Source organism: Azolla caroliniana, unplaced genomic scaffold, assembly GCF_043228905.1.
Source record: "Azolla caroliniana isolate FFs.n. ecotype wild unplaced genomic scaffold, voAzoCaro1.0.p SCAF_11, whole genome shotgun sequence".
In the NCBI taxonomy this organism is placed as follows: Eukaryota; Viridiplantae; Streptophyta; class Polypodiopsida; order Salviniales; family Salviniaceae; genus Azolla; species Azolla caroliniana.
In genome coordinates, this window is record NW_028230446.1 from 8,672,873 (window position 1) to 8,694,054 (window position 21,182).

Consider the following 21,182-nt stretch of genomic DNA (forward strand, 5'->3'; position numbering starts at 1 on the left):
CGTTACACACGTTACTTTAACGCACCTAATATAATACTCTATTTTCCATGTGTTATGTCCGGTGGTTAAAATTTCGACGGACAACAATCCCTCCAGCTTCTTCCTAGCACTCGGGCCTGTCGTTGATGACCCCGCATCGTTCCACTCTCGCCGTTTGTCGAAACGGCTACAAACACTCTTTATCGTGGTCCAATCGGCCATGAGCCCTTCATCCGTCTCCAATAGGAGACCCACGTTTTCTCGGCTGAGTGGATCGACTGACTTTATAAACTGTAGGACCTTGCTTGTGTCGAGTACGGTTCGGTCTAGCACTGAGAGCCTTGCAAATCGTCTTTCAAACTCCTGGAGGAGCACTGATGTGTTCCTCCCCTTTCTAGGGCTCTTGACCCATGCCATCAGCTCCTTTGATAAGTAGAGTGAGTCATTGAAACCATATCTTTCGAGGAGCCGCTCCTCGAACTCCTGCCAACTTTGTCAATCGGCCTGCATCTTGAGCACATCTACGTGGATGCTCGGCATAACTACCTGTGGAAACACGGACAACCATTTCTCCTCCAGAACATTTCTCATCAATGTCTCATCCTTGAAAGCCTCCAAGTAGGTCGTGACGTCCTTTCCGTTGAATTGGCCTGTCATGGCGACTACCGTTTCCATAGCCCTCTTGAGGCCACTGGTGCTCTCTTGAGCATTAACCAAGTGGTCGACAACCACCGCCATCACTTCAGTGAGTTCACTTCCCCTCATTTTCGGACTCCTCTACAACCTCCTTCACGTCAGGTTCAACAAAGATGTCGCGGGTTTCCATGAGTATGTGTTGAAATGGGCAGGATCATGGGGGTCTCAGACCAAGGAGTCAGAGGAAGTAGGAAGAGCAACCGTGACGGAGTGCCTAGTTAACTACCGGAACCCGGACAACGTATGTATAGGTTCGCAGAAGAAACCGTGTCACATAGTTCACAATTGGAGCGACGAAACAGATACGAAGAAACAGAAATAGAGGTAAAACCCGAAACAGAAAGAGATCGACCCGAACTATGGAAATGAATATATTAAGGCAAGCAGAATACAACCGAGCTTGACCGGTACCAAAGCCATGCATTCTTCGGAACACACCTTCTCTCCACACACACACGCACACAAACAGATCGAGAAGCCCTTGGTCGGGATCTCATAGGCTTCCTTACCAAATCATACACGGGATAGGGAGCGAGACATAGATAGATAGAGAGAGAGAGAGCGAGAGGGAGAGAGAGAGCTCGGCCCACACACGGACAACACTTCGTCCTTGCAGACCCCCCGCATCCTCAAACAGGCTCAAGCCTCCCCTTTTATAGCCCAAGGGGAGACTGTTACATCATGATCGGTGTCAGGGATCCCCCCCGTTGATTTCTTTACATTAAATCCCCACATTTTCTCTATGCGTGTAGGAATCTAAAGTACCCTTTAATCCGTATTAGCTTGTACTTACTAGTCTTATGCTATTTACATTATATTTGTATATGTTTCTTGATTTGTGTGTATCGGTGCACACACCCGTTCACGGGCGCTTGGCCCTCGTTTCTCTCTATGGCCGGAATCCTTCACGACAACGCAATGGTTGGCCTGCATCTTGTGGTATACTTGGTCGGTCATCAAGGAGTCGAACTTCCTGTACCATTGCCAGGGAGCTTGCTTCAGTCCGTATAAGCTCTTCTTTAACTGGCACACCAAGTGCTCCTTCCGTTTCATGACAAATCCCTCCGGCTGTTGCATGTAGATCTCTTCTTCAAGGTCATCATGCAGGAATGCCGTCTTGACGTCTAGCTACTCGACCTCGAGGTCCATGTTTGCCACTATGCTCAACACCGTCTGGATGGACATAATCTTTAATACTGGGGCAAAGATCTCATCGAAATCCACTCCTTTCTTCTGTTGGAAACCGTTCACCACAATGCGGGCTTTGTATCTCAGTGGATTCCCGGCGTCTCCCGATTTCAGCTTGTACACCCACTTGTTCTAGAGTGCTCTCTTTCCTTTCGGCAACTTTGTCAATTCATATGTGTGGTTCTCATGAAGGGAATCCATCTCATCTTGCATGCCACTTAACCACTTACGACTATGGGTGTCTTTCTTTGTTTCTTTGAGGCTTTTCGGCTCCCCCTCGTTGGTTAGTAGTACATGCTCTACATCCGAAAATCTCCGGGGTGCCCTTCTCACTCTTAAAGGATATCTTCTTACTTGGTTCTCTAACACCGGTTCTTCATCCAAGTCTGATTCAGGGTCTTGTCTAGTTCCAACACCTCTTCTTCTTCGGTCGATGCGGTTCCTTGTCCAGAACCGGTCAATCCATCGAGTATCATCCGGATTCCGGTCATATGGGTTCTTGTATCCTTTAACCGATCTCTGTTGGTCGATCCGGGATCAATTGTCTTCTTTTTCAATTCCCACTCGGCAATGGTTGTGTCTTTCATGAAGACTATGTCTCGACTTCGGAAGACCCTCTTGTCAACCAAGTCCCACACTCGATAGCCAAACTCATCATCGCCGTATCCAAGGAATATGCATGTCCAGGACTTCGGATCCAGTTTTGCTCCCTTGTCCTATGGTACATGTATGTAGGCGAGACAACCAAACACCTTCAGCTTGGTCATGGGTTCAACCCCTACATTCCACAGTGGCATCTAGTGAGTTAAGAGATATGTATGGAGTATATAATAGAGAGGTGAGTAAAATTGGGTTTCGAAGCCGAGATGGATGTAGCTCAATTGGTAAGGTTGCCCAATGGAGACCAAGTGGTCATGGGTTCAACCCCTACATTCCATAGTGGCATCTAGTGAATTAAGAGATATGTATGGAGTATATAATAGAGAGGTGAGTAAAATTGGGTTTCTAACCCAAGACGTAGTGCTTGTAGTGCTATCAACTTACCACTAGGGTAAGCTAATTACGATAATAATAATAAAAATTTTAAAAGAGAAAAAAAAAAAGCAAGAGTGGAGAGGGGAAGAAGAACCGAAATTGTTTTTATTGTTGCACTGTCTATTGGTAACGGAATTAAGCATAAATATATGCGTTGGAAAGCCCTCGATTAGAGCTTCATAACAAGATATAGCAAGTTAAGTTTGGTGGTCTGTGCAAGAAGAAGCGATTAAAATAAGGTCGTGTGTTGTTGACATCCACATAATCAACACACATTGCGGGTCTTCTATTGTATTCATCATCTTCGACCTCTTCAATCGGGCGAGTTTTGGTTGTCTTTCTTGTTCATGGAAAATTGTTTTTATCTCGGATCACTATCACATCAAGAATAATGGATATAAACATGAATTCCTCTCAAATTGTGGGGGGCATCGATATGGAAACAATTGATCCAAAAAAGAGTAATGTGATGGTTGAATGTAATCGTGAAATGGAAGACATTGAAATCTCTAAGAGGTTTAAGGGCATGGAGGAAATTAATGAGAAAAAAGCGACACGCTGAAGTAATACATGTAGCTGAGGTTTGACAATGATCATTGTAATTGGGATAATTTATGGGGAATTGCCAATACCGTATTGTCTGATATTGTGGAAGAAAATGAAAATGTAGCGAAAGAATGCAATGATGTGGATGTGGATGTTGATGCTAAGACAATGTTGCAATCTTTTGATGTATTCTATGATCGTGCGGTTATATTGTTTTTTACTGGGAAACACCCATACATTAATTGCATTAAACAATGGTTGAACACAATCGTGTCACCAAATTGTGTTAAATATATATATGCAGGACCACAAGGGTTTTATGATGTAGTGTTTCGTTCACCGGAACATCGAAGCGCATTGTTGGCTAAAGTTCTGGTGTTTTTTAATAAATGATTGGTGCATGTAATGCAATGGTCCCCCGTTGTGGACTATCATGCTTTGTTGAAACAAGAATGCCATGTTTGGGTAACAATGGATTGTAAGCATGCTTTTTTATGGCCACTTTTACCAGAGTTGATGAGTCAAATAGGTAAAGTGTTGGTATCTCCACATGCAAATGCTACAAATAAGTGCAGATTTTGTGTGTTATGGGATACAAGCCATAAGAGGCCAGGATGGGTGCCTATGAACACGCCTAGAATGAAAAGACTTTGTTTTAAATTGAAGTGGGAGACATTTGCAGGTCATTGTTTTGGATGTAGTGAATGGGGTCACTTTATGGCAGAATGCCATCATCATTGTCCTTCAACTATAGAGGTTCCTAATGAAGGGAATGGTAAGGAGTTGGGAGAGATGTTGGTGTGTCAAATATGGTGGTTGTTATGGATGAAGGAACATCATCTAGAGCTAGCTATAAAGAGGTTTCACTTCAAGGTTTGGGCTCTAAGAATAAGGGAACTCAATCTATGGATATGGAGAAACAAAATTTGGTGGTTATAGATAAGGGGAAAAACTGTTGGATAGAATTAGTCATGACATTATTGTTGAAAAGGATTGGCATCAGGTTAAGGGCAAGTTGAAGGGCAAATCAATGAATATGCAACGTAATAGTTTGCCCACTACTCGTGAGACTACTTGGAAAAGTAATTCAGGAACTAGGGAGGGTCCTCGAAAAGGTCCTTGGCAAAGACAATTTAGGGATAAGGGATTACCCCTTCACCTTCAATTGATTGATTGAGACAGGTTGTTAATTCATCGAATTCTCGAGGTTTCCGTCAAGTGGGAGAACCTAAACAAAAGAGTTCGATAGACAACACTAAGGATGTGGTGCATGAAAATCCATATGCAGCATTGGAACATGTTTTGACTAGTTTCATGACATCGGTTGCTCTAAAGGAGCAAGTGCACCCATAACATTGTTGATTGAATAAAAGTGGTACCATGGAATGTGAGAGGGGCATGTTTTCCTCATAAGAAGTATATATTATGGCAAACTTTGTTAAGTAAAGAATGAGATATATTATGTGCAGTTGAGCCTAAGTGTCATGAGTTAGCAGGATCCATAGTTCATTTGCATGGATATTCATCATTCTATGCAGGACATCTTAATAATCACTATTTAGGTGTGGTATTAATTGTGCGGGATAAATATTATCCTCGGGTGGTGCATAATGATCCTTCTGGTCGGTTTTTGGTTCTAGAAATCACTTTTTTTGGCGAGGCTGTGTGGGTGGTTGGGATTTATGCCCCTAACCAAGCCACTCAACGTATTGCATTATGGGGCTCACTCTGTCAAACCCTATGTGTGGGCCGCCCAGGATTACTTATGGGTGATTTTAACATGTGTGTTGATGCATCTCAATCTACGTCTAAACATTCAATCATGGATTATCTTGAGCAACTTGCTTGCGATTCATTGGCTATGGAGGTTCTGAAGTTGGATGTTTGGATATGGTTGCATGGGAATGATCCAGGTTTTACTTTCCAATCCGCTCAACATAAACAAACATGGAGTCGGTTAGATAGAATGTATGTGATGCACAATTATTCGTTTTACCGGCATCACTTCGTATGGTAGTTTTACAAGATTTAGGAACTTCATATCACTTTCCTATTTGTTTGGAGTTTTGTGGTCATGCAATTGACATGTATAAATCCTTTCTTGGAAAGCCTCCATTACGCTTTAACTCTACTCTTTTGCTTCAACCTCACTTTGATTCTCTCATGGAGCAAATTTTGGTAAATTTTTCACAAGAAGTGAATCTTAAAGGAGTTAAAGCATGGGATATCACGTTACGAAATATTAAGATCATTCATCGTATGTATGGAGTAACTAATGCTCAACGAAGAAGAGGTCTTCTTCTACAATTTTCACAAGTTCTCTCTAGGTGTAATGCGTTATTGATACGTTCACCATTAGATGAGGAACTTTTGGATATCCAAAGTCAATTGCATGTTATTATTTCTCAGTTGTAATGCCAAAGTTATTGTTATGCGAAGATGCAACAATTGAGGGATGGGCTCATAGATAATCAATGTTAATCTTTCTTTTTTTTCCAAGCATTACGTCCTACTTATACTCGATCTAATGTGGTACATGTGAAGCAAGGGGATGAATGGATAGTGGATCCTACTACAATAATTGACATATGTGTTTATTACTTTAAGGAATTGATTGGCCCACATTGTTAATGACAAATGAGGTGAGTAGAGCACGTCATGAGTTTTATGATGTGGTTGGATGTGTTGTGCATGATCTCATTAGTCATGAATTGGATGCGGATTTCACTGAGGATGAGCTGGACATAAGGCATCTTCCTAGTGGTAAGAGCCCTGGTTGGGATGGCTTGACAAATGAAGTTTTTATGCAATATTCGAACATTTTAAAGGGGCTCTTAACTTTGATGTTTAAACATTCTTGGGATTCTGGTCGTATGCCTCAAGCTTGGAAGGTTGGTCAAATTAAATTAGTTCCAAAGGTGGCATCTCCAGAGTCATTTCATCAATGGAGACTTATTTCTTTGATGGGGGGGTTGTATAAGATATTTACAAAGTTCTTGGCAAATAGATTACAAAAGTATTTGCCAAAGTTGATACATCCCGCCCAATATGGTTATATTGCAGGTAGGAATATATTGCATAATGTGTTGAATGTTCAAATGGCCATGGATTATGCTCGAAACACTAATCAAGAATTTATTATGGTGCAATTAGATTTGGAGAAAGCTTATGATCATGTTAATTGGTCCTTTGGTTTTGGGTTAATGCATACAATGGGCTTTGGACCTCGTATGTCTCGCCTCATATTTTTATTAGGACAAGATGTGGTGTCTCGAGTCATGCTTAATGGGGGAGTTACATAAGATATTTCCCTTACAAGATCTGTTCGTCAAGGATGCCCTATTAGCCCGTTGTTGTTTGCTATTGTTACTCATCCATTGTTAGTGATGCTATCAAGGCTTGCAACAAATGGTGATATTGTGGGTCTACACCTTCCGTCTAGAGGGAAACTAGTTGCACAAGCTTTGGCAGATGATTCTTTCATGTTTCTACAAGCCTCATGAGAGAATCTTGAGAAGGGGATGCTTGTATGGAACCAATTTGCATTGGCTTCCGGATTACATATTAATTGGAGGAAGTCTAGTCTCATATCATGTACTGAAAGGGATTTGGAATGTTTAGGATGACAAGGATCCGTGGTGAAGAAAGGCTCTATTTTTCGACACTTGGGCTTATCCATTAGGAATGAATGTTACAAATGGTCAATTGATTGAATGGATGCTAGTAAGTTGAAGGATAAGTTCATGTATTGGAAATCACAATCTTGGCCATTTTATGTACGTTTGAAGGTTGTACAATGTATTATGGAACCTATGATATTATATTACTTGCCATTGCTGCCATGGACAAAGAAGGCTTTGCATTCTATTTTGCAACCTCTTTGATATTTGTTGTGGAAGAAGAGGGATAAGATGGGAATCACTTGGGTTGCATGGAATCATCTAGCAACTCCTAAGCGCTTGGGGGGGGCTAGAATATTGAACTTATCTAAGCATATGATGGCTCGTAGATTTTCATTATTACAAGACATTTGTTTAAACTCACAACCATGGATATCTATTGTTCAATATTTCATTGAGAACAAGGGTTTAACACATGGGAGGACAACAATTAAGGCTTCATGGTGGCAATTACTAAATGGATGTATTTCACTTAGGATTCCAAGCTCTACATGTGTTCAACACTTGGTTACCTCATGGCAAGAAGCACTCTTGTTATGTGTATGGAAACCATCGTCTAGTAGAGAGCATTGTAATTCTTTGCAAAAAAAGTTACTTGTGTCTCCTTGGTTATTATGTTGGCCAAGAAAGGAGAGATTGTGCTCTCAATTTAATCGTTTGTTTTGTTTGGGGGTCAAAGAGGTGGGAGATATAGTTGAGGCTCCATCTCAAAGATTTTTGGAGTTTGTGGAAACGCAACAATTATTACGAATTCCGCCTAATTATGGGTTTATTTGGCAACAACTACAAAATATCCCATTGTTGCAAGGTCCCTTACCTCTACAAATAGGAGAACAATCGTGGATTTATTGGTGTTTAAAGGGACAAACATCGTTGTTACAAGTGACTACTAATCTTTTGTATCATTGCTCTGTTGAGTCTCTTGGCTGGTTATCATCTAAGGCTGAAGAAGAATGGAGATTACACAAATCTGATCATGGGTGGTGGCAAATCTTACAACATAGTTGGCATTCTAAATTGCCACTTGTAGCAAAGGTCTTCATTTGGAGAGTTTTAATTGGAGGATTGCCTTTGGGATTAGCTCTAAAGCGTCGTGGACTAGCAACGAGTAATTGCTTTTTTTGCACTATTCAAATGGAAGATAGTACTCATTGATTTATACAATGTCCGATTGCTTCTCAGATTTGGAGTTAAATTTCTCAAATTTGGCAAGTTTTATCACGATGTTATTTGACACCTAGACAATGGGTGTTTGCACAATTTACACAGGTGGACCCAAAGTCAAAGATGAAGCTCTTTTTTCTATTTCTGAGATATTGGGGATTGTATCATAATTGGAATATGTGCAATGCTTTTGTATTTGATGGTAGACATGGAGTGAAAGCATAACTACGAAAGTTAAAGGGAGTACTAATGTGGCCATTTTCTTTATTGGAGCAAGTGAAAATCCTTTCCTCAGTGGAGTGTTCATCGTGCCTATTGGCAATTCAACATGTTCCTCTCTCTCTCTCTCTCTCTCTCTCTCTCTCTCTCTCTCTCTCTCTCTCTCTCTCTCTCTCTTATGAACTCATGCATAACATGAGTTATGCTATACTTATCTTAGTCTTAAACTCTAGTTAAAAAGACTTTGATTAATATCTAGATATTGTATTGTGATCGTGATTAATATCTAATCACTCTTTGATCTTGCTTAATCACTCTATTCTATAACACGTTATCAGCACGATTAGCCTCTACCATAGTAATTAACTATTCTCTTATATAAATCTACCTTATTGTTACCATTAGCATGACTTCTCAAGCTCTACAAATAGAGAAATGCTTATTCCCGCCACTTGCGTTGGATGGGTCCAATTATATGACTTGGATGGTTCATGTCGAATGCCATCTCACAAAGAAAGATATCCTTCATACAATAAGTGATAATTTTAATGATGCGGAGAACTCAAATACTAGGAAGAATGCAGCGGAAGAATTCATCTTCATTCTTCATCACCTTGATCTAAGCCTTCAAAATCAATACTTCTCCATCAAGAATCCATCAACTCTCTGGAAGCAACTCAAAGCCCGCTTTGATCATCAACGAATTGTTCTTGCCCCCAACACTTTGCATGAATGGAATCAACTTCGTTTTCAAGATTTCAAGACAGTTGTTGAATATAATTCATCACTATTTGTTATCGTTTCTAAACTTAAATTTTGTGGTCATGATAATCTTGCTCAAGAGGCGAATCTAATCAACAAAACGTTAACTACTTTTCATCCCTCAAATTTTAATCTTTCCAAACAATATCGTAATCGTGATTTTAAAACCTATGCTGAACTTTTATCTGCACTTCTTGTCACTAAGCAACACCACCAAGTTCTCCTCAAGAACGACAAACTTCATCCAATAAGTCAACCTGCGGCTCCTCTACAATTCAAGGATTTGACACATGTCGAGAGTAATTATTCTAGACGACAACATCATCACCAACATCCATATGTACAAAGTCAAGGAAGAGGAAGAGGAGGAAGAAATCAACAAAGGAAACAATATCCCACAAGTAATCAAGTCAATCCAATGCATCATCAATCAAAGTCAAGTCAAGATAAGCCTTCATCGAATTCATGTCTTCGATTTGGTTCACGAGGGCATTGGGCAAATACTTGCCGAACTTCTAAGTTTCATGTTGATCTTTACCAGAAGTATGGCAAGCAAGGTCAAGATATGAAACCAGAGGCTAATATGGTAGTAGAATCATCAACGATCTCACCATCAATTCCAATCTTGGAATATAGTTTTATGGATCATCCCTTGGAATTTGACCCCGAAGCCAACATGTTTGAAGCTCATATGATTGATTTGCATACAAGAAGTTTTCTTTGTCTTATTGATTGTGCCTCAACACACACTATTCTATGTCATAAAGAATTCTTTCATCATATTAAAGATCAAGCCCCTTCGACATCAAGACTATTGTTGGTTCTTGTATTGGACAAGGAAGAGGCCCCGCCAGTATCCAACTTCCAAGTGGTGTTTGCTTAGAAATACATGATGCTATCTATGCACCTACCTCACTGAGAAATTTTATTGCATTTGCAGATGTGCGACACAATGGATACCACCTCATGACATGGGAACAAGATGGGAAAGAGACAATGCGAGTAGTCAAGCACCTGTCAAATACTACCCAAGTTATTGATGAGTTAGAAGTCCTTCATTTGCCCACTACTCCAATATTTCTTCAAATGTCAATACCGATATAATGGATCTTTGGCATGATAGACTAGGTCATCTTGGCCATACAATGATTAGGAGAATGATCAATAATGTTCAAGATCTACCTTTAAAAGTTGGAATACTTGAATCGAGTTAAAACTCGTTTTTGTGTTCCATGCGCACAAGGAAAGTTGGTGATTCTTCCTTCCTTGCACAAGGAATCGTATGAGTCACCAAAAATTTTGGAGCATATACATGGTGATATCCATGGACCATTGCACCCTCCTTTTGAACCATTTTATTACTTCATGGGAGTTAAAGATGCTTCATCGCGTTTTTCTCACGTCACACTTCTTTCTACTCGCAATATGGCATTGCCTCGACTCCTCATCCTTATCATCAATTTGCGCGCTCAATTTCCAGATTTTCCAATTAAGTCGATTCGGATGGACAACGCTGCTGATTTTACATCAACAACCTTTATTTGCTATTGCGAATCTATCGGTATTAATTTTGAAGTTTCAACTCATGTTCACACTCAAAATGGTATGGTTGAATCTTTGATTAAACAAATTCAAGTAATTGTGCGGCCAATTCTTCTCAAATCAAATTTGCCTAGTTCAACATGGGGACATGCAGTACTTCATGCATCGCAACTTCTCCGACTACGGCCATCATCATATCATGTTTACTCTCCCCATCAACTCATGATAGGTTTTTGACCTTCTGTTTCTCATTTACGACTATTTGGTTGTGCAATTTATGTTCCTATTTCTCCACATTACCGTAGGAAACTTGGTCCTCAACATCATCTCGGAATTTATGTGGGATTCAACTCTCCTTCAATCATCCGCTATCTCGAACCTACAACTGGCGATTTATTTACAACTCGCTTTGCCGATTGCCAATTTGATGAATCAACTTTCGCGATTTTAGGGGAAGATAACTGGAAAAGAGAAACATCGGGAAAGATTGATCAAAGTCTAATGTTTAATTGGCCCAAGGATAAACCAGTGCCACTAGATCCTTATACTGGAGAGGGGGAGAAAGAGTTCAACGAATATTACATCTACAAAGTATTGCCAACAATGCACCAGATGCTTTTGTTGACACTTTCAATATGAAGGTCTCCAACATTAATCCTGCTATGAATGTGTCTGCTTGAATTTTGATTGGCGAATCACCGGCACATGTTGTAGAATCTCAAAGGAAGCGTGGGCGACCTATTGGAGCAAAGGATAAACAATTAAGAAAGTGAAAACCAACAACTGAGACTGAGATTGAAGTTCCTATAGTATCAAATAGGATAATTAGTGAAGAGTCTCCAATTGCTAATTATACTAATTCTAAGTTAATAACACGACAAGAGGTTAATGATATCTTCATTTTCTATGTTGCAATAACTTTTGTGAATGAATGTGATCCTCAAACTATTCAAGAAGCAAAAGCATCCCCTTTTTGGGATAAGTGGAAAGAAGTTATTTAAGTTGAGCTAAATAGTCTTCTCAAACGAGGAGTTTTTGGTAAAATTCAAGAGACGCCTATTGGTCATACACCTGTTGGCTATCATTGGGTTTTTGTGCGGAAGCATAATGATAAAGGAGAAGTTATCCATTATAAGGCAAGGTTTGTTGCTCAAGGTTTCACACAATGATTTGGTATTGATTATACCGATACATATTCTCCGGTTATGGATGCAACGAATTTTCGTTGGTTGATTCATTTCACTATTCAACGAAGTCTTCATATGCGTCTCATGGATGTGGTTATAGCCTATCTTTATGGTGATTTGGATAAAGATATATACATGAAGATACCTGAAGAACTTTGCAAATCTATGCAACTTGGAAAATTTCTCAATCCATCGATCAAGTTATGTAAGTCACTTTATGGACTTAAACAAGCCGGTGGTATGTGGTATCAACATCTTTCTCAATATCTTCTTTCTCATGGATTTAAGAATGATGATATTTGTCCTTGTATATTTATCAAGCATTATCTCAAAGAATTTGTCATCATCGCTATTTATGTTGATGATCTCAATATTATTGGAACATCCAATGTTATTGAAGATGTTGTTGCTATGCTTAGATGCCAATTTGAAATGAAAGACCTCGGTTTAACTACATTCTGCTTGGGTCTTCAGATCGAGCACCTATCTAATGGAATTCTTCTTCATCAAAGCTCTTATATCCATAAAATATTAAAACGGTTTTCTATGGATCAAGCTCATTCTATTAGAACTCCTATGGTTGTGTGCTCTCTAGATCCTTCTCGTGACCCATTTCGGCCAAGATCTTCTAACGAGTCAGCATTGGGACCACAATATCCTTACATGGTTGTTGTTGGTGCTCTTATGTACTTGGCCAATTGTACATGTCTGAACATTTCGTTCACTGTCAATTTGTTGGCTCGATATAGTCACAATCCTACCAGAAGATACTAGATTGGAATTAAGCAGATTTTTTTATATTTACGAGGCACTCAAGATATGGGTCTTTTCTTTACCAACGATTCTATGCACGGTCAATTGACTGGTTATTCTGACGTTGGGTTTTTATCTGACCCTCACGTTGGCAAATCACAAATAGGATATGTTTTCCTTGTTGGTGGCACAACGATCTCTTGGCGATCAACAAAGTAAACATTGGCTGCAACATCTTCAAATCATGCTGAGATATTGGCATTACATGAAGCAAGCCGAGAATGCCTATGGTTACAACGCTTAATTGGGCATATTGAAAGTTCTTGTGGTTTTATCGGCCCATCATTACCAACAGTTATCTATGAAGATAATTATGCTTGTATTAATCAATTCAAGAAAGGCTTTATTAAAGGTGATCGAATCAAACATATTTCTCCCAAGTTTTTCTTTACTCATGAGCTTAATGATAATTATATCAACATACAACCTATTCACTCAAGCAAGAACTTGGCGGATATTTTTACCAAAAGTTTACCTCCATCAAAACATTGGGTAAACATTCCTTCTCTTGGACTCAGACAATTATCATATGTGATGAGCTAAACCAATGATGATGAGATAAGGGGGAGTGTTATGAACTCATGCATAACATGATTTATGCTATATTTATCTTAGTCTTAAACTCTAGTTAACAAGACTTCATGATGTAAATAGTATGCATGCATCTCATCTTGTGAGTCATAAAACTTATGTATCTCAATCATTTTAAAGATATAGAGAAGAGCATAGCCTATTAGCTCTATCTAGATATTGTATTGTGATCTTGATTAATATCTAATCACTCTTTGATCTTACTTAATCACTCTATTCTATAACACTGTCCCTTTTTTTTCTTTTTCAAAACATTTCATTTACTTTACTTTTTCTTTTTCCCTTTTGTTTTAGATGACCAATATTAGACGGCTCTGATTGTCTCGGATTTCCGAGATGAGTTCAGGTCTGTCCAAGCCCTAGATTCAGGGACTCTCACTATTTAATGTTTCTGTATCGAATAGTGACAACTCCGCTCAAGAGTGGTTGGCTGGCTAGAGATAGATAGATAGATAGATATATAGATAGATTATATTATCGTCTTCGGAGGTCAAATATGACCTATGAGACCAAAAATATTACATTTCACGTGATACATGTGAAAGTGAGTAGTCACTCTCGATGTTGAAGAACTTTACCAATGAATGTTGCAATCGAGAGTGCACATTGTGGTTGTGAGAGGAATTCATGCAAAGATTAGGCTCGATCGAAGAGATGTGGAAAACATGGTCGAATATGATCAAAGGCAGAGCATTGTATCAAAGTGTGATACTCTGACTCGCGAACTTGTTTAGGGCAAAGTGTGTATAGCCGACCACTCTCATCACTTGTGCCCCAACGCCTTGTTTCACATCGCAATGCATGTGAGCTAAGTCGCATGGAAGCAATGGTTCGAATGGCAGATAACGGTATGGGCTCTAACATGTATCGATGTGTACGATTTCCCCGTTCCGCAAAGAATATGGTTTTGTAGTTAGGTGCAACATGTGTAGTATATGTGTGAAGCGCGAGCCTCCACATTTGTCCCATGTCATGATACATTGGCGTTGCAAAAAGGCCTCATTTACAGAGGAATCTAATGATGCATCATGAAGCAAGTGTCTCGCATCCCATCTACCAAACCATTTTTCTATATCTTGCATCCAACCGGAACACAAAATTTTGCTTTTATGCATCTTTTGGATCTTTTTGCTTGCTTCCCACGCAATTCTAGGAAGTCGATGTGAGGGACTTTTTTGAACCTTAAGCATGTATTCAACAACCCTTTCCATGGCCATGATCTCAATGGGAAGCGATCTCGTCTCAAGGAGGACGAGGGTGTAGGGCGTTTGTTTCTTAACTTGTAGAAACTTGGTAAGAAAATGCTTTTGGACATTTTCAAACTCTTTCCACATAGATTTAGGGATGCTACGGCCCCATACTTCCACCCCATAGAGAAGAACTGGTGTCACCAAAGATATTTCTTGAGAGAGAGAGAGAGAGGACACTTTCTTGGTCAAACAACAACGTGGTTTTTGTTATGTTATGTTATGTACCCTTCCAAAGTAATCATCTTGTTGAGGGAGGAATCAACAGCTTCTTCTTGCTCAATCCAGTGTGAGCCTTACTACTTATACAGATCTACATATTTTGCAGATACTGTTGATTTCCCCTCACCAACCACAACACAAGGTCCTCATCCCTGCTCCTGCTCCTGCTCTTCTAATGTGTATGTGTGCGTGTGTGTGTACACATACATACATGACTCTATCCAGAATAGTGTCTCCCTTTCTTTCTTTCTTTATACATATGTATGTACTCCCTACCTACCTAGCTCTGCCCATCCTTCCTATCCATCATCCCATGACGATGAAAACAACATCTAAGAGGTTGTCGTTTATATGTATTCATGCAGCGTTGCAAAGCGGCCTTGATATGTTGTTGATTGTGTTTACTGATGCCACATTATTCAGCCTGTTGGATGTCGGTCGGCACATGGCTCACTACAGCTGCTATTTGTATGGAAACTATCAAAACAGAAGAACCTCCTCCTAATGATGTGTATGAAGATGAAGATGAAGATGTTGTTGTTGGAGTCTCTAATTCATTGACAAGAAGTAATGATGATGTGGTGGTGGTGATGGAAGATGATGTGTGGGGTCCGGTCCAACGGGAAGTATTATTCATGGAAGATGATGTGTGTGTGTGTGTGTGTGGGGGGGGGGGGGGGGGTATTGAGGGAGGGAGAGAGGGGGGGGGGAAGTTTTTTCTATAAGGTTGTCCCTCCTTATGGGGGAGGCGGTTGGAAAGCCGAAATCCCGAACTCGGCTGAGAGGCCGAAATGAGTCGGCTAGTCGAAATCGGCCGAAAAGCTAAAATGAGTCGACTGGCCGAAATCGGCCAAGAAGCTGAAACGAGACTCAACCGAATCGAATGGAAGTTCAGATGATTTGAAGAATATATATATGTGTGTGTGTGTGTGTGTGTGTGTGTGTTAGGTTATATAGAGGGTGAATGATCAGCGTGACAAAGTGAACTAAGAAGCGCGAGAGCTGTGAGTAGCGAAGTGAGAGAGAGTGAGTGTGAAGCTAAGAACAGAATCAGGTTGTGCAACAGAGAAAAACACTAAGTGTTGTGGTTGCGTGCAAGAGGAAGAAGAGAAAGAGAGAAGAACCAAAAGAAAAGGAATCAGTCTCAAACCCTAGAAATGGTTTCAGGCAACGACCTGTGGTGCCTGTGCTTCCAAACTTGGTATTGTCATTCTAATAAATACTCTCTTGCTCTATTGTGAGTCGTGATTCCTCTCAGTTTTGACATTACTCTGTTTCTTGAGACTCTCCCTCGACAAGCCAGGGAGCTTTGTAATCTAGTGGCTGTATACGCGCACCTTATAGTGGAAATTTTGTTGACATTGAGCCTTGTGGTTTTTTCCCAACAGTCGGTTTCCACGTAAATCATGTGTATCTGTCTTTAGTGTTTGTGGTTTTAGATCTAAAGTTACTGTGTTATCTCTTGTCATATCCATTTCAATCTGGTGTCAAAGCGAGGTTCTAGATGGAAGGAAGTATGACTGAATTTCCAGGGATGATAATTATGAACTCCCATAACTATGCCATGCTGACTAGAAGATCAAGATGGAGGATCTTCTAATAGTGAAAGGGATTTCCAAAGATGATAGTTCTAAACTCCCATAACTATGTTGACTGGAAGATCAAGATGGAGGATCTTCTAATAGTTAAAGACTTGTATGAGCCGATAGATAGGAAGGATATACCAATTGGGGTACAATAGACATTTGGTTAAGTGTGTGCCCACATAAGTGCACCATTCTATTAAGTGCGTTTTTTTTTATAGAGGTCAGATAAAAAAAAATTACATTGTTTCATGACGAAATTAAATTAAACCAAATTGAAACTATGTTCCAAACATTCAGAAACAACAAAAGGAGTTTTTGTGTCTATGTCTATGTGCATGTCTATGTGTGTGTGTGTGTGTGTGTGTGTCATATATTCTACGTGTGCGTGTGTGTGTGTGTTTAAGATTACAAGTCTGTGCTTTTGATTCTTGATTAAAGAACGTAATCAAAGAAGGGCAAACAGTTCTTGATGATTGTGAATAGTCAAGTTTTTGCAGCGATTGGTCGTGAACGCGAGCTCTCCTTCTCCATGTGCAACAAAACTTCCATCTATTGTCCTTCTCTTTTCTTGTGCCTGTGCCACGTGTGTGCGTGCTCTTTTCTTGCATGAAAAAAGCCTCTTTCCCTCCCTCTCTCTCTGTGCATCTTGTTTTCTTTCAAAGATGACAGAAGTTGCAGCCTGTGACTTCTCCATTGCTCCCTCACTCTCTTTTCTTATCTCCTCCATTTGCACTTCGATTCCTCAAACATATCACCACTAGGAAGAAAACGCAAGAAAAAACTCATTGCATCCAAGGAAGTTCATTAGTTTTGTTGCATAATGGATGTATTCCTAAGACGTAGCAAAACGGCGAAAACTAAAGGCAATCTAGAATCGAGAAAGAAACTGAAGAGTATGTATGTTGAAACCAGAAACATTTCAGGTCAATTATATCACATAAATTGATCACTTTTCTTATCAAGAATTGTACAATTAGAGCACAGAAGGAAAATATTTCAGAAAACCCTAAAAATTTCCAAATTTCGCTAAAATGTTTTAGAAAACCCCTAAGTGTGCAGCTCGATTAAGTGCGCATTTCTTCCTTGCATTCAATGTGCGCTCTTAACCGAATGTCTATTGTTACTAATAGAATCTAAGTGGAAAACTCTAAATAGAAAGGCAGTGGCAACCAAAAGACAGTGTGTAGACATTCGCATCCTACAACATGTAGCAAGTGACATGAATGCCTACGAGTTGTGGCATAAATTTTCTGCCTTTTATGAAAGGAAAATGCCCTAAATAAAACTTCCCTACTAAGAAAAATAATGAGGCTAAAGTACGTAGCTAGCAAGAGCATTGTAGTGCACATCAGTACTTTCATGGGTCTAGTAAACCATTTAGCATCAGTGAAGTTCCCATTAGATGATGTTATGCAAACCATACTCCTACTATGTACTCTACCGGACAGTTGGGATTATCTAATAGTGTCACTTAGTACCTCATGTAAAGAAGACAACCTATCTTTACAAGTAGTAAAGACAAGCATTCTAAAAGAAGAGACAAGAAGAAAGGATAAAAGTGTCTTGTCTCAATCGGAAGCTAATGTGACACAAGAACTTAGTAGAAGAAGAAGCAAACATAGAAGTCCTAAAAATAGAGATAAGTCTTATGCTTGGTCGAAATCTAGAGGAAGACCTACATGCTTCTATTATGGGAAGCCTGGTCATTTCCCAAAAGAATTGTCGACACCTTAGGAAGGATAAAGGCATGGTTGATGAGGTCGAACCCAAGAAAATTTCTGATGACAAAAACACCTCAGCCATTGCAACCAATGAAGAAGAGATGTTATTTATTTGTGAACAAGCTAAGCTAGTGTGAACCTTGCAAACGTTGAGTGCTCTTGGGTAGTTGATTCCAATGCATCATTCCACCTAACTCCCAAAAGAGATGTTTCTCATCTTACATAGCCAATGAATATGGCTACGTAAAGATGGGAAATGACGGTGAATGCAAGATTGTGGGCATAGGAAATGTGTGGTTGTTAACATCTACTAGCTGCAAGTTAATGTTGAAGGATGTACACCATGTTCCGGATGTCAGATTGAATCTGATATCGGTGGGACGATTAGACGATGAAGGCTACAACGATGGTTTTCATAATGGTGCATGGAAGTTTTGTAGAGGGAGCCTAATTGTGGCTCGAGCTCAAAAGTAGAACACATTGTATGTAATGCATGCCCCATCACACCCGTGGTGGACAGTACCTTGTTACATTTATTGATGACTTCAGTAGAAAGTTGCGGGCTTTCATGTTGGTGTCTAAAGACCAAGTGTTGTCGGTCTTTAAAGAGTTTCATGCAAGGGCAAAAAGGGAATCTGGACAGAAGTTGAGTTGTCCAAACAAATAATGGTGGTGAGTATAGAGGCCAATTCGAGATGTATTGCAAGACTGAAGGCATCAAACTTGAGTATACAATGCCGAAGTAACCTGAGTTGAATGGTCTAACAGAGAGAATGAATCATACCATAATGGAAAGGGTAAGAAGCATGTTGTCCCATGCAAAATTGCCGAAGTCGTATTGGGCTGAGGCAATCTTGATAGTTGTCTACCTTATAAACAAGTCTCCCTCAGTGCCTCTGAAGGGGGATGTCCCACAAAGGGTTTGGACAGGAAGTCTGAGTGTGTCTTACCAGCATTTTAGGGTGTTTGGAGGCTTAGCTTACATGCATGTTGCTAAAGATCAGAGGTCAAAGCTGGACAACAAGTTCATGCCTTGCATATTCTTGAGAGAACGTCCCTTGTCATTCCATCCCTATTGTCGGCACCACCGCCTCCCTCCACCGAAACAGGCTCTTCACACTATATGTAACATGACTAGAAGCTCGTCCAAGGCGGAGACTACAAGCTCCACTACTATTTATTGGCTTCTCCGCATCTATCCAACTTCGGAACCATCGGACCAGGAACAACATGATGATCCATATCCACAACAGGATTCAGAAAACCTCCCAGACTCGAGAAGGTGCTTGCAGATCCTGAAATGCAACCCCTCCCGTCCCCCTACTGGTGAGCACCTAAGCTTTGATTGATTAGACATGCCCAACTCGAATTTGGTGGCCAAGCCTCCACTACTAGATTTTGGTGGTTGTGCAATTGGGGGATCGTCACCTACCATTGCTGCCGTGACTGCTCTCTACCCAAGAACACCACTCGGCATTTTCTTTGATGAAGCAGAAAACCAAAGAAAAACCAAACGCTCTCGGATGTCAGGTTTCAAAGCAACTTAACGTGGCGTAGAAGCAATAAAGAAAATAAGGGAACGTGAGGTACATCGCCTACAAGCCATGGCTAGGGCACTCTATACACTGAAACCATGGGTCACACCTACACCAAACCCCTTTGACCTCCCATTTCTTTTCGCGAGGCTTGGGTGGAAATGAAATTAGGCTTAGTGCAAAGTCACTTCCTTTTATCGAGTATACCACGTTTTGTACACCACTAGAACTCTTTTAGTTTAAGTTCTATTTTTACTTTATTTTATTTTAGTTTTGATGATTGGATAAATACCAATTTTGTTGTAAACCAACTGTCTCATGGGCCAATTTTGGCCTTAAGAAGACGTTAATATATCTTTCTTTCTCTCTCTCTCTCTCTTTCTACCCACTCTGCCGCGTCCAACAGGTTCTTTCTTTTGCATTTAATGAAATCCCCCCCCAACCACAACCCCCACCCCAATTGCAATATGTACATATAATATGGGGGTAGGTAGGTATATATATATATATTTAGAAAAAGGGGAGGGGGGCACGGACCACGGCCTCACATGCTCTATTGAGAGTAACAAGGTATGTGCATACATACATACATACATACATACATACATACGTATGAACTAAGCACCATCCAACCCAATCACATGCTCTTTCTGTTAATGTGATTAAAATAGTTGTACAAACTATTAGTTATCAACCCAATTTTTTACCACAATTATTACATTACATCTTTGTTATACATATACTACAACACACTTCTCTTAAACTGCATACCACATAGGCATATCAAAGTAACTACCTCATTATCTCTAAAAATTCCCGCACAACCACATCATTCTAAACATTATTGCAAGTTAATCCCTCCATACCCTCTTTGATAAGGACTAAAGAGTCAAGTTGGGAACCCTTATTCAAATTCCTCCGTGCATAGTTGAATGAAAACCATTTCTCTTTGCCCATTTACTAAATTATATAACTCTAGGATTGAGCCACATATTTTAGACAAAGAATGGCCAATCATGGTTGCTCTATTGTTGCTCAGCATCATGGGCATCTCCACTCTTAAAGATTGAAAAGGGAATAATGAACTACATAAAATCCTTGCACACTTTTTACTCCACATCAGTGTTCTCAAACCTATTAATAAACACAGCCAACATGTTTTTCATTTAAATTTGCATGTTTTGCAATACAAAATTTGTTGATTACAAAACTGATAAAGTATGGGAAGTGGAACAAAATTTGACTTTACATCCAGCTAAGACATTAAATGCACAGAAGGTGAACACACAATTTAAGCATCAATTAATTTCTATATAGGAAGTCTTCCGTGTTGGGTTGTTTCCCCAACATTGAGCAAGAATGTTTAACATGCCATATAGAAGAATGTCCAAAAAGAAACCCCAACAGTAACCATCAGCAAAGAAAGAAGTGTTCTGGATTATCCAGATGCATTATGTTGCAATTCTGGA